The 15,437-nt window shown below is 49.2% G+C and overlaps 1 long non-coding RNA gene across 1 annotated transcript in view; it reads right to left on the reverse strand.

Annotated features, from left to right (window-relative positions):
• LOC147098446 (uncharacterized) overlaps nt 1-14,901 on the reverse strand; it is a 101,195-nt gene extending 86,294 nt beyond the window's left edge. Inside the window, exon 1 of the long non-coding RNA XR_015074176.1 lies at nt 14,839-14,901. This is a non-coding gene — a long non-coding RNA (uncharacterized LOC147098446). The remainder of the gene's footprint in view (nt 1-14,838) is intronic.
• Between the last annotated feature and the right edge of the window lie 536 nt (nt 14,902-15,437).

Below are 15,437 nucleotides of genomic sequence, written 5' to 3' on the forward strand. Positions count from 1 at the left end.
TATGGCATCAAAAACCCTCCGGCGCCATGTGACTGGCACTATGGGGTGAGGAACTCCCATGGAAACGTCGCAAAGGAGCATGGCACCTGCAGCCTGGAAGATGATGTTGGTCGCTTGGAAGCTAGAGGGAACGGTTCGATATGATTGGACCTCCGAATCCGAAACCTGATCTGCCGCCCTGAGGGCGTTGTCGATTCCCAGGTGCACCGCGTGGACCGTCGCACGGGAGAGGCAATCTGCCACCAGGTTGTCCTTACCAGTCACATGTTGAATGTCCGTGGTAAATTCGGAAATGAACATCAAGTGACGTTGTTGCCAAGCGGACCACGGTTCGGTGGTCTTGGCCATGGCGAACATAAGGGGTTTGTGGTCGACAAAAGCCGTGAAGGGGCGCCCCTCCAATAAAAACCAGAAATGGCGAATGGTGAGGAAAAGGGCCAGTAGTTCCCTATCGAAGGTGCTGTACTTTTTTTCATTTGTTCGCAAATGACGGCTGAAAAACGCCAGCGGTTGACACGTGCCGTTGACCCACTGTTCTTGCACCGCACCGATGGCGTAGTCTGACGCGTCGGTGGTAAGGGCGATAGTAGCACCTGGAAGTGGGTGCGCCAGCATGGTTGTGTTGGCCAAAGCGTTGTTGGTGTCGCCGAATGCCTGGATCATTTCAGCTGTCCAGCTGATTGGGTCTTTACCGGACTTGCCCTTGAGGGCCCCGAACAAAGGTTGCATGAGTTGAACCGCCTTGGGGACGAAACGGTGGTAGAAGTTGACCATCCCCAGGAACTCCTGCAAGGCCTTGACTGTCGACGGCCGCGGGAAAGAAGTAACCGCCTCAACCTTCATCGCCAAAGGGACGGCGCCGTCCGATGTTATGCGATGTCCCAGGAAGTCGATTTGTTGTAGGCCGAACTGGCACTTGGCCGGGTTGATGATTAAACCGTGTTGGCTGAGGCACGTAAAGAGGGAACGCAAATGGGAGATGTGCTCCTCCTTGCTGGCACTGGCGATGAGTATGTCATCAAGGTAGACGAAAAGGAAATGGAGGTCCCGAAGAACGGAGTCCATTAAACGCCGGAACGCCTGTGCTGTGTTCTTTAAGCCAAGCGGCATCCGCAGGAACTCAGAGGCCATAAGGGGTGATGACTGCGGTTTTCGGGACGTCTTGTGGGTGCACTGCAACCTGGTGATATCCACGGACAAGGTCGACTTTAGAGAAGATAGAATTTCCCGCCAAGTGGGCCGAGAAGTCCGGGATATGCGGGATCGGGTACCGATCCGGAAGGAGGCGTCGTTGCGGCGTCAGTAGTCACTTCATGGCCGCCAGCCGCCGCCTGGTTTTGGCATGATGTGGAGAGGCGAAGACCAGGGACTCTTCGATCGCCTAATGATGCCGAGCCGCTCCATTGTGGCGAACTCCGCCTTTGCAGCTGCAAGCTTGCCGGGTTCAAGCCATCTAGCCCGCGCATAAATCGGGGAGCCAGTAGTGGTGATGTGATGTTCAACACCATGGCCTAGAAATTCACTATGGCCCCGCCAGCTGGCTAGCGCCCAAAAGTTAGCGCTGGGCGGGAAGCCTATAGCGATCATCAGATATTCATTGTTAGCGCCCCAATTCAGAGCCTGGCGCTATACCAGGGTGTGCCCGCCTCCGCTTGGGGCGCTGACACTGAATATCAGCGCTCTTGGTGCCGCTGCGCCAGCCGCTGCGGAGTGGCAGGCTGCGGTACTGCAGGCCTCCTCCTTCTCTTAAGGGGGAGGTGCCTGCAACAGCCGGAGCCCCGATCGCGAGTGCCGGCAAAAGAGCCCGGCACAACGGAGAAGTGCCGGGCTCCCGCAAACCAGCCAGCAATGCCGCGGGGGGGGGGGTGGAGGAGGCCGGGGAAGGAGGTGCAGGCAGGCGGCTGCCGAAAAAGCGGCCGGCCGCACCTTCCCCTTTAAAGCGCCCCACTAAGGATTCAGGACGGCCCCGTTTTCTGGTCGCTGTTTGCGGCCGCTTCGGAGGAGGCGGCCGCAACTAAATATGGGGATCGGGCCGGTTTCAGGGCGGTACCGGGGCACTGCGCACACCGATGATGTCATCGGTGCCGGCGCAGCGCTAACGGCTACTGCCGCCAATACCGCTGCGCTGAATATCTGCGCAAACTCATTTTTGGTGCAAAATCACTCTTTAGGCGTTAACTGGGCGCAAAGCTGGCAGCGCCTTAATGAATTTCAAGGCCCATGTTTCATCGCCAAAGAGGAGAAGGTGGGCCTTGTCAGCTCCGGAAACTCCCCGAGGAGCCGCGTGAAGTCATCTGGAGGAGGGAAAGCACAGGCAATGGGACGCGCCACGGAGGTACCGTGGAAGCACGGAATCGAGTGGAAGGTGGCAGCATTGATCAGACGGCGGTGCCGGACATTGACCAGTAGGCTGTTGGCACACAGAAAATCTGCCCCTAGGATAGGCTGTGAGACTGTAGCCATGACGAAATCCCAAAAGAAACGCTGACCGCCGAAACAGACTTCGACCCGCTGCTTTCGGAACGTTTGAATAGCTGCACCATTAGCCGCTACGAGGGAAAAACCGAGGTTCCCAGTCTGCGTGTCGAGCTTCGATGCAGGTAGAATGCTACACTGCGCCCCGGTGTCACAAAGGAAACGGCGGCCCGAGAGGGAAAAAGTGATATAGAGGAGTTTCCCCTTAGATCCGATGGCCATCGCCACCATGGAACGCCCGTTAGACTTGGTCATCCAACGCCAGGGACGCCGCCTGCGCCTTCCTGTTTTTTTTTGTCGAAAAATTGCAGGGGGAACGGCAGCATCGTGCTTTCGTGCCAAAACGGGTGTGGTAGGAGCACCAGCCCGCTGTAGGAGAAGCCGGGACTGCGTCTGTGGGGGGTGGGCGCCTCATGGCTGCGCAGCACTGCTGGGTAACTGTGAAAATCTTATCGGCTTCGGCCGCAAGCTTGGCGCAGTCAGTAATGTTGGAGCTGGCCAGGGCAGCCTGAACCTGTTCAGGCAGTTGATAGAGGAAAAGCTCCCGGAAGATGAAACATTCAGCACCCAAGAGCGTGAGCATTTGGCTCATGAGCTCGGACGGTTTGGAGTCCCCGAGGCCGGGCAGCGTGATGAGCCGGCGAGCACGCTCCGACTTTGATAGCCCGAAAACCTGAAACAACCGCGCCTTAATTGCATCATACTTGCTGTCAGTAGGAGGACTACCGATGAGGCTGATGATCCGTGATGCAGTTGCGCTGTCGAGGACGGAGACCACGTAATAATAACGGGTCTGATCCGCGATGGTGTTCCGAATGGCGAACTGGGCTTCAGCCTGGATGAACCAGGCATCTGGTTGTTGCTCCCAGAACTGTGGCAGTTTCAGCGTGACGGCATTCGTATCCATGTCGAATCTTCCATGAAAATCGTTCGTAGAAGTCGGGGTCACCAATGTAGGAACGGAGGTTCCTATCAAAAAGACTGAGTTCGACTCAGGTAATTGAATTAATGAACTTTAATCAAAACAAACGAGTTTAAAGTGGAAACAGCTAGAACACATCAATAACAGGTCTACTCTCCTTGAGGGCTCCACGAGGACTGATCCTCTGGTCAGGAGAGTGACGTCATGACGTCATCACGTTATTCCCGCCATTGGGGCATCACGTGACCAACGGCATGATGTCATCACGTTGAAACCGTGCTGTAAAGGGAACTGGGCATTGTACAGTCAAACAGTGTAATTAAAGGTACAGGCACAGACAGTAACTACATTGCTGTTAAAGGAATTATGTACAACCGCTCTGAGTCCTTTGGTGGCTCCGCCACACCCCCTATATTCAAGTCAACATCATTCATATATACCACAAAAAGCAAGGGACCGAGTACTGAGCCCTGCGGAACCCCACTGGAAACAGCCTTTCAGTCAAAAAACACCCATCAACCAGCACCCTCTGCTTCCTGTCTCCGACCCAGTTTTGAATCCAACTTGACACTTTGCCTTGGATCCCATGGGCTTTTAACTTCATGACCAGTCTGCCATGTGGAACCTTATCAAAAGCCTTGCTAAAGTCCATATACACTACATCAAATGCACTACCCTCATCTACCCTCCTTTTTACCTCCTCAAAAAATTCAATCAAGTTTGTCAGACACGACCTTCCCTTGGACTCGGGAATTGGAGTACAATTTCAAAATTTGCGGATGACACCAAATTGGAGGGTGTCGTTAATACATAGATACATAGATACATAGAAGATAGGAGCAGGAGTAGGCCATTCGGCCCTTCGTGCCTGCTCCGCCATTCGATGAGATCATGGCTGATCCTTTAATTCAGTATCCCGTCCCCGCCTTCTCTCCGTAACCCTTAACCCCTTTTGCCCGTAGAAATATATCTAATTCCCTCTTAAATATATTTAATGAGCTGGCGTACACTGCCCTCTGTGGCAATGAGTTCCACAGGTTCACCACTCTCTGAGTGAAGAAATTCCCCCTCATCTCTGTCCTAAATGGTTTAGCCCTTATCCTTAAATTATGTCCTCTAGTTCTGTTCTCACCCGCCAAGGGAAACATTCCTTCTGCATCCAGTCTGTCTAGACCTGTCAGAATTTTATACACTTCTATGAGGTCCCCTCTCAATCTTCTAAACTCCAGTGTGTACATCCCTAAACTACATAGTCTCTCCTCATAGGTCATTCCCGCCATTCCTGGTATCAGCCTGGTGAATCGCCGCTGCACCCCCTCCATGGCAAGAACATCCTTCCTCAGATGAGGCGACCAAAACTGTACACAGTACTCGAGGTGTGGTCTCACCAGTGCCCTGTACAGCTGCAGCAAGGTATCCCTGTTCCTGTATTCTAACCCTTTTGCTATGAAGGCCAGCATACCGTTTGCCTTCTTGACCGCCTGTTGCACCTGCATGCTCGCCTTCAGTGACTGGTGTACAAGAACACCCAGGTCTCTCTGTACTTCCCCCTCTCCCAATCTATTGCCATTTAAATAATAATTTGCCCTCCCGTTCCTGCACCCAAGGTGGATAACTTCGCACTTGTCCACATTATAGTGCATCTGCCATTTATCCGCCCAATCGCCCAGTCTGTCCAAATCGCTCTGGAGCTTCCTGGTCTCTTCCTCTGAGCCCACCCCCCCTCCTAGTTTAGTGTCGTCTGCAAATTTGGAAATGCTGCATCCGACTCCCTGATCCAGGTCATTAATGTAAATTGTGAACAGCTGGGGGCCCAGGACAGATCCCTGTGGTACCCCACTTGTTACTGCCTGCCATTCAGAAAATGAGCCGTTTATTCCAACTCTCTGTTTTCTATCTGACAGCCAGTTCCCTATCCACGCCAAATACAGAGGAGGTCTGCGACAAAATACAGGATGGCATTAATAAACTTGCAGAATGGGTGTGCAATTGGCAAATAAACTTCAAATGTGATGGCACGCAGGGGAAAAAGAAAGAGTAGAAATACAGTAGCCATAAGGGATTGATAGTTAGGGGCACAGACAGGTTTTTCTATAAGTGCAGACGTGATTACCCAAATGGTATGTTGCCTCCCTGATGCCAGGGTAAAGATATTACTGAGCGGGTGCAGGACATTGTGTGAGGGGAACAGGCAAAATTCATGATCCATGTTGGAACCAATGAAATAGGTAGAAAAAGTGTTGAGGTCCCTCAGGCAGAGTTTCAGGAGCTGAGAAAAATATTAAAAAACAGGACCTCAAAGGCAGTAATCTCAGAATGACTCCCTGGGCCATGTTCTAGAGAGTATAGAAACAGAATGATAGTGCAGGTGGATGCGTGGCTGGAGAAGTGGTGCAGGAGGGAGGGTTTCAGATTCCTGGGGCATTGGGACCGGTTCTGGGGGAAGGGGCACCTGTACAAGATGGACGGGTCACAGCTAAACAAAGCTAATGTTCTCGCCGAGAGCTTAACTCGTATTGTTGGGGAGGGTTTTAACTAATGTGGCAGGGGGAGGGGAATCAGGAACTAGAAGGAAGGAGCAGTAATGAGATCAGAGGACAGAGAGATGTAAACAGCAGTAAAAATAGAAATACCCCAAAAATTGCAGGGATCAGATTGAGGAAAATATCAGAAGTGAGGAAGGAGGTATTAAATTGTATGTACGTCAATGTCGGCAGTGTAACTAATAAGGTTGGTGAGCTGCAGGCACTGGTTGCCACATGGGATTATGAGCTGGTTGCATTAACAGAGACATGGCTCAAACAGGCCAGGAATGGGTTATTAATATTCCTGGTTGCCAAGTATTCAGGAATGATAGAGGAGGAAAGGAGAGGAAGGGAGGTAACAGTATTGATTAAGGATGATGTTACAGCTCTAAATAGAAAGGATTTACTCAATGGTTCTAGATCTAAATCTATTTGGCTGAGTTGAGGAACAGAGGGGGAGCTGTTACGTTGCTGGGAATGTTTTTATCGAATTCCAAACAGTGAGAAGGAGATAGACGAGCAAATTTGATGGGAAATTTCAAAGGCGTGTAACCAAAATAAAGTAGTAATATTAGGAGACTTTAATTGCCCGAATATGGACTGGGACAAACATTGTGCTAAGGGTTGGGAAGGAGAGGAATTTCTGATATGTGCACCAGAGAACATTCTCGATCAATGGCCCAGAATTTCCGGTTGGAGGCTTCCCGCGGGCGCAAGCCCCCGACCTGTACTTAAGAAGCGCGCCTACCGTTAAGCTCTGGGCCCGTGCTGAATTCCATTGCTGTGCCTGCTCCAGCTACCGGTGTGCAGGACACGCATATCCCGGGGGCGCAGCTAGTTTGCAGCGTCCCTGGGATCACGTGGGCCATGGGGAGCCAATCAGAGCAGGGAATCTCCATTCATAGATTTGACAGGAAGACCTGTCAAATCTATGAATATGATCAGCCCCTTAAAACCTAAGTAAAACTTCAAATACATTTTTTTTTTTAAATCCCATTTTTAAAATAACTATAAATTACATAAATTAACTATTTTAAACAAAAATTTAAAGTTTTTAACGAGGCTAAAAATAAACTTAACTTTCTGTAAAGTATTTTAAAATGATAAACCTGTGGAAAATGTTTTTAATTTTACTTACTTCACCACTTACCTTGTTAAAAGCAGGTCTTGCACCTGCTTTTCCACGCGCAGCTGCTAGGGACTTAACCAGACTGAAAAAATTGAGAAACAAGCGGAAGTTCGATGCGTACTCACTGACTCTCTGGTGCACGCGGTTGACCTTCGAACCCCTTTCTTCAAGAGCGCAGAAGTTCCGGTTTCCAGCGCATGTGCAGTGCATGCGTGAAACCAGCACTTCCGTTGGCCCTATGGGTGATTACACAGCACGTACTCACCCGTAGGGAACAGAATTTCAGCCCCATTATGTCTCCAGTCCAACAGGAAGGAAGCAGTGTTGGAGCTGGCTCTGGGAAATGAAGTAGGGCAGGTGGAGTGTGTTACAGTCGGAGATCATCTCGCTAACAGTGACCACAACAAAATTCGGTTCAGAGTAATTGTGGAAAGAGACCAGAAAATATCCAAGGTCAAAATGCTCAACTGGGGAAGAGTTAATGTCAGTGATTTAACAAGGGGCCCAGCACAGGTGAAGGAAAGGTGATTGCAGGGAAAGCAGTAACGGAGCAATGGAGGACATTCAGGAAAGAGAGAGTTCAGTTAAAAATTGGGCATATCCCTTTGAAGGGAAAAGGTAGAGCATCCAAAGCTAATGTACCCTTGATGACAAAGGAAATAAAAGTTAAAATAAAACAGAAAAAGGAGGCTTATGACAAACAAGGAAAATTATGGAAAGTACAGGAGGGAATTGAAAAAGTTAATACAGGAGGCAAAGAGAGGTTATGAGAAAAGATGAGCAGGCAACATTAAATTGAACCCTGAAACATTTTATAAACATATAAAGTGTAAGCGGTTAGTTGGGCCTATTAAGGAAATCTTCATGTAGAGCAGAGGACATGACTAAACTATTAAATGAGTACTTTGCATCTGTCCTCACAAAGGAAGTGGATGATGAAGGTTACACTAAAAGAGGGGGAAGTTATGGACAGGATAGTAAAAGATAGAGAAGACATATATTGAAAAGATTAGCATTACTGAAAGTTGGTAAGTCACCTGGTCCAGATGGAATGCATGCTGGTTTGCTGAAAGAATTAAAGGTAGAAATAGCAGAGGCATTGGTCACAATCTTTCAATCCTCATTGGATACAGGAGTAGTGCCGGAGGATAGGAGGGTTGCTAATGTTATACTACTATTCAAGAAAGGGGAGAGAGATAAACCAGGAAATTATAGGTCAGTCAACCTAACATTGGTGCTGGGAAAGTTATTGGAAACCATTATCAGGAACAAAATAAACTTTCATTTGGAAAGGCATGGGTTAGTCAAGAAGAACCAGCATGGATTTGTTAAAGGCAAATCGTGCCTGACTAACTTGATTGAATTCTTCGATGAGGTAACAGAGAAGGTTGATCAAGGTAGTGCAGTAGATGTTATATATGGACTTTCGGAAGGCATTTGACAAAGTGCCACACAGGAGGCGTGTTAAGAAGATGGCAGCCCATGGGATTAAGGGGAAAGTGGCGGGATGGATACGGAATTGGCTCAGTGACAGGAAGCAGAGGGTGGTGGTGGATGGATGTTTTTCAGACTGGGAGGTGGTTTGTATTGGTGTTCCCCAAGGGTCAGTTTTGGGTCCATTATTCTTTGCAAATTTTTATAAATGACCTAGACTCGGGTGTAGGGAGCAGCATTATAAAATTTACAGATGATACGAAACTTGGCAATGCACTAGATAGTGAGGAGGATAGTTGTAGTCTTCAGGATTACACAGACAGGATGGTGAAATGGGCAGAAGCACGGCAGATGGAGTTCAATGCAGTAAAGTGTGAAGTGATGCACTTTGGGAGGTCTAATATGGAAAGACAGTGAACTATAAATGGCACGATTTTGAAAAGTGTAGATGAGCAGAGAGACCTTGGTTAATAATTTGGTTAAAAAAGCATCTGGGTTACTTGGGTCTTTAAATAGAATATAAAAGCAAAGAGATCATACTGGAACTTTATAAATCACTGGTTAGGCCTCAGCTGGAGTATTGTGTCCAATTCTGGGCACCGCACTTCGGGAAAGATGTAAAGGCCTTAGAAAGGGTGCAGAGGAGGCTTACCAGGATGTTACCAGGGATGAGCGAGAGGTTGGAAAGGTTAGGACTGTTCTCCTTGGAACAGAGAGGGTTAAGAGGTGACCTAATAGAGGTTTTCAAGATGATGAGAGGTTTTAATAGAGTAGATGGAGAAAAACTATTCCCTCTGGCGAGTGGATCAATAGATTCAAAATCATTGGCGAAAGATCTCGAGGGGAGATGAGGAGAAATGTTTTCACTCGGAGAGTTGTGGGGATCGGGAACGCTCGAACTGAAAAGGTGGAGGAAGCTGATTCCAGCAATAATTTTAAAAGGGAGTTGGACGGGTTCTGGAGGATGAGGAACTGACAGGGTTACAGACATAAAGCAGGGGTGCGGGACTGAGCACGACTGATCTTTCTAAGAGCCGACACAGGCACGACGGGCCAAATGGTCTCCTTCTGTGCTACAAGTTTCTATGATTCTATGATTCTAATATAAATAAGTGTGAGATGGGACATCTTGATAGGAAGAATAAGGAGGTCACCTATTCGTTAGAAAATGAGGGGGGAAATTGGGTTTCACCCATTTTGGGGCACTAATATCGTCCGGGTGATATGAGTTCTAAATCAAGCGCTACGCACCTCTGTTAGGGTGCTAACATCAGGGAATGAGGTGCACCCTCAGAGCGCTACTGAAGTTCAGGCCATGTCAATCACCTTGTACTCAGACAGACTGGCGACGTCCAGTTCTTAAAGGGAAAGGTCCATCAAGCTGCACAGCCTCACCCTGATCATTGCAGCTTCGAATCTCGGCCTGAATGCACCTACGTATATACCTCAACCATTACTGATGGATACTCCGAGGCCCAGGGAGAGAGCTCGCCGGTTTAGCAACCAGGTATTGGTGGCTCTGGTTGGCGCTGTGCGAGTAAATACTGTGTCCCCCGAGGGTGACACTTCCGACACTGGGGCCACCCCTTCCCTGAAGGGGAGCAGGGGATTTGGATCTGATGTGGGAGAAGCTCCGGAACCCAGCGGGCTGCAGCAATGCCACGGGGAAAGAAAAGCTCGGGGGCCATCTCGAAGGTGAGTGCGCGCATGGGTTCTGCTGCACAGGACTCCAATGAGGACCTCAATATAGCGCCGATGAATACTCAGGCTCTGAGCATGCATACAGAGCTCATGGGTGCAATGGCAAGGGTGCCCGACAACATGGATGTACTGGCTAGGAGCGTAGAGGTGTCTGCCACCAGCACAGCTGTCATCTGTGTGCAAACCCTTGAACCCATCCTTGCCTCGTTGCAGAGGATGGTTGAATTGCAGGGAGACGGTGGGGAACCAGAGTCCATGCCGCGTGTAATGGGTGAGGTGGCAGGATCTACTGCAGCACAGGCCGAGGCAACGCAATGCCTTAGTGCTACAATTGAGTCATTGGCTGCTGCCATCCAGTCTCAGACTGCTCTCATGCAGTCTCAGATTGATGTCACACAAGCACTGACTGCTGCCATCCTCGCTGGGTCACCCACAGTCCACCGGGGATCTCATGGTGCCGCAGCAGGCCAGCAATCTGTGCTCAAGCAGATTGCTCCGGATGCTGACGTGCTGCCCCGTGGGAGTGGCAGTGTGTCGGTCGAGCAGGAAGGTGCTGTCCTCTCTCAGGATGACAGCATTCCTGCTCCCACCACTGCCACTTCCCCATTGCACTTGGCACGGCCTCTAACACAGCCAGCCCAGACTGCATTTGCCCATGCAGAGTTGGTGCAGTCTGCAGCCGGGCCCTCCAGGCCCAGAGCTGGTCGAGGCCGTCCTTCAAGACCATCTGCCGTCTCTGGATCCAGTATTCAGCAGCCTTCCACCAGCCTTGCTGCTGCCACTGGGGCCACATTACAGAGCAGCAGTAGGGTGGGAAGGGGGGAAGTGCGGAGGGGATGGTGATCACCCTCGAAGGGCGAAAAGGAAAATTTAGCCAATAAATGGGGGGAATGTTTGTGGGAAAGTTTGATGTTCATCTTAATATGTTGTTCACTGTGTTGACGCTTATCTCGATGTGGTAAGAACAAGCTTTGTTAGTTAATGAATTGTCGTGTTTGTTTGTTATTGTTTGTCCTGAATAAATAAGACACGGTTGGTCAGAAAAATAATTTTTTTATTGAAACTTGACAGATTTGCTCATTTGACTCATTGGAGCTTTGCCCGGTAATAGGGGCTGCGGGATGGTTGTGATGATGTGCTTGTTCATCCCAGAAGCCATCTTCTGTGTCATTCGTCAGAAGCGGTGTTTTATCAGGAGTTCACGAACGGCCCTTGCAGAGGCAACATTGAGCGCCTCCCGCCCATGTTGCTACTGCTCATCCTCCTCTTCATCCTCCTCCTCCTCCTGCTCCTTTCCCTCATCCACCTCCTGAGGTGGTGCACCAATCCCTGGTGGCAATGGCTGGGTCCTCAATATTGTGAGGTTGTGAAGCATGCAGCACACAAAAATGTAAAGCGAGTCTCGCTCGGGAGAGTACTGCAGGGCTCCTCTAGAGTGGTCCAGACACCAGAACCATTGCTTCAAGATGCCGATCGTCTGCTCAATGAGGCTCCTGGTGGTGCTATGGCTCTCATTGTATGCGAGCTCAGCAGGGGTGTTGGGGTTACGGAGTGGTGTCATCAGCCAGGTGCAGAGTGGATAATCCTTGTCCCCGAGGAGCCAACCACGAGGTTGGCGCGGTGGTTGGAAGAGGTCTGGGACACCAGTCTGGTGCAGGATGAATGCATCGTGGCTGCTGCCAGGATAGTGGGCATTGACGGTGAGGATGCGCTGTCTGTGGTCACAGACCAACTGCACGTTCAGCGAGTGGAAGCCTTTGCGGTTTCGGAACACCTCTACATTTTCATGTGGTGCCCACAATGCCATGTGCCGTCAATGGCGCCCTGAACCATGGGGAAGCCAGCTATCCTGGCAAAGCCACATTCGCGTTCACGCTGTTTGTCCTAGGTCATGGGGAAAGAGATGTACTCCCTTCCCCTTTTGTACAGAGCATTTGTGACCTCCCGGATGCAGCAATGGACAGCAAATTGGGAGATATTCGCTATGTCCCCAGTTGAAGCCTGGTAGGAGCCGCTGGCATAGACATTCAGAGCGACTGTCACCTTCACAGCCACTGACAGAGATGTCCTGGTCCTGTGCTGGGGCTGCAGATCTGGTTGCAGCAGGTGGCAGATCTCAGTGACCAACTCCTTGCTGAAGCGCAGCCTTCAGAAACATTGCTCCTCGGGCAAATGAATGTAGGAGAATTGCTCCCGGAATAGCCTGGGTGGATAAGGTCTCCTGTGCAGAGGCCCGTTCACCCTCCTCCCTCTGGCCACATTTGCCACTCTCTCTTTGTGCCTCTGCTGCCTCCGAAGGTAAAGCTGGAGGACAACGCCCCGAGTTAGTACAGCACCCTAAATATGGTAAATATGAAGCTCAGAGAAATAAGAACCTGAAAAGTGTTGCTCAAGAACAGAACTCCTTAGGATAGCGTTAAATCTCTCCAGATGTCTTTATCCCTCTCAACCTGCGTATGCCAAATATTTTGCCGACAAGAGAAAGCAGAAATGCCCGGCTTTAAATAGCGCTCCCCAGCTCCTTGCCAACTGCAAAATGTCCCCCTCTACCTGTCGTTCCTTGCAGCAGGCGCTAAGGCAGGGGGAGAGAACCAATTTCTGGTCTGGGGCGCTACCGGAGCATTGCATGCTTGGATGACGTCACGATCTCCGGGCGCAGGAGATCATGGCGGTAGTGTTTAGCGTCACCGCAAAGCGCCACGTCAATTTCACGGGTGGCGCTAAAATTGCCACGCTCAGGTGGTAAGTTGTCAGTGCCCCGTTATCGCCCCCGCCCCCCGGAGGCTCTAACCAACCCAATTTTTCCCCCTTAATGGTGTAAAGGAACTGAACGATCTGGAGGTATAGATACACAAATCACGAAAAGGAGTGATGCAGGCTAGTAAGTCCAAACAAAGCACTGGAGAAGTGATGATAAACTTGTATCGAACCTTGGTGAGACCACACTTGGAGCACCGTGCACACCTGGTCTCCATATTATAATAAGAATATAGGCACTGGAGAAGGTGCAAAAAAGATTTATAAGGATAATACCAGAACATAGAAACATAGAAGATAGGAGCAGGAGTAGGCCATTCGGCCCCTCAAGCCTGCTCCACGATTCAATGAGATCATGGCTGATCATCCAAATTCAGTACCCTGTCCCTGCCTTCTCCCCATATCCCTTGATCCCTTTAGCCTCAAGAAATATATCTAACTACTTCTTGAATATATTTAATGAATTGGCCTCTACTGTCTTCTGTGGTAGAGAATTCCACAGGTTCACCACTCTCTGGGTGAAGAAATTCCTCCTCATCTCTGTCCTAAATGGCCTACCCCTTATCTTTAGACTGTGACCCCTGGTTCTGGACTCCCCGACCATTGGGAACATCCTTCCTGCATCTAGTCTGTCCAGTCCTGTTAGAATTTTATAAGTTTCAATGAGATCCCCTCTCATTCTTCTAAACTCCAACGAGTATAAGCCCAATCGACCCAATCTCTCCTCGTACGTCATTCCTGCCATCCCAGGTATCAGCCTGAGAGATTATACCTATCAGGAAAGGTTGAACAGGCTGGGGCTCTTTTTTCTAGAAAAGAGAAGACTGAGCGGCGACCTGATAGAGGTCTTTAAGACAATGAAAGGATTCGATAGGGTAAATGTAGAGAAAATGTTTCCACTTGTGGGGGAGACCAGAACTAGGGGCCATCAACATAAAATGGTCACTAATAAATCCAACAGGGAATTCAGGAGAAACTTTTTTACCCAGAGAATGGCGAGAATGTGGAACTCGCTACCACAGGGAGTGGTTGAGGCGAATAGCACAGATACATTTAAGGAGAAACTGGATAAAAACATGAGGGAGAAAGTAATAGAAGGCTATGCTGACAGGGTTAGATGAAGAGGGGTGGGAGGAGGGGCGTGTGGAGCATAAACACCGGCACAGACCAGTTGGGCCGAATGGCCTGTTTCTGTGCTGTAAATACTGTGCAATAATATGTAATCAACTTGACCTGCCACCTTCAAAAATGTTTGTACACTCACCCCGAGGTCTCTCTGTTCCTGCACCACCTTTAAAATTGTACCCTTTAGTTTATATTGCCTCTCCTCATTCTTCCTACCAAAATGCATCATTTCACACTTCTCTGCGTTAAATTTCATCTACCACGTGTCTGTCCATTTCACCAGTCTGTCGATGTCCTCCAGAAGTCTGTTACTATCCTCCTCACTGTTTACTACATTTCCGAGTTTCATATCATCTGCAAACTATATGCCCTGTATACCCAAGTCCAGGTCATTAATATATATATCAAAAAGAGCAGTGGTCCTAATACCGACCCCTGGGGAACACCACTGTATACTTCCCTCCAGTCTGAAAAACAACCGTTCACCACTGCTCTCTGATTTCTGTCCCTTAGCCAATTTTGTATCCATGCTGCCACTGTCCCTTTAATCCCATGGGCTTCAAATTTGCTCACCAGTCTATTGTCTGCCACATGTAAGAAGCTTTATAAATCCAAGTCGTTCCCTTCGACTAACTTAAACTACAGGCTTTCATGGCACGGGTGATCATATCACGCACCTGTGTCAAAGGCTACCTGACCTAATCGGCTTCCATTTATTTATTTGAGTTTAGTATCCATTCTTTCTCTCAGTTACTGTACTGTGTGATTACCTGCTGTGGCTGAAATCTGTTGATGGGGGATCATCAGAATCGCTGGAGTCGGCCGTCGTCTTCGTATCTTAAAGTGCAAGAAAAGGACTTTCAGTTTTCCTGTCGATTTGTTTGAATTAATATTAAGCAACAGAGAGGGCTAAAAATTCGTTTGCGTACCACCCGTTGTTTGGGCAATGTGAGTGGTGAATTGGTGCGAAAATGGCGTCCAAGCAGCGTGCACACACTTCTGTTGTGGGCCGTGTCGGACACCATTTTGGTGAGGGGATTAGTGTTGGTGCTGGAAGTATGCAGAGTAGGCAGTTCGTGACGTCAATCCACGTGTAATGCTGATTTTGCGCCACCGCTGTCGTTTTCAGCTTCAATGCTGGAGCTAACACCCTCCCTTAAACTCGCACAGCTGAATTTGCATTCAGCAGTGTTATGTACATTAATAACTAGACATTCTTATTATGAACACAGCTAGCTTTTACTAGTTACTTTATTGAGCACATGTGGACTGGGTACTGTATCTGTAGAGGCTTGACTGCTGCCTTCTGGGTAGCCTAGTGCCTCATGGGTAATGTAGTCTTAATATATATACAGCTGGGTAGTGTAGT

Source organism: Somniosus microcephalus, chromosome 29, assembly GCF_052327205.1.
Source record: "Somniosus microcephalus isolate GS21.2 chromosome 29, FLI_Smic_1.0, whole genome shotgun sequence".
NCBI lineage: Eukaryota > Metazoa > Chordata > Chondrichthyes > Squaliformes > Somniosidae > Somniosus > Somniosus microcephalus.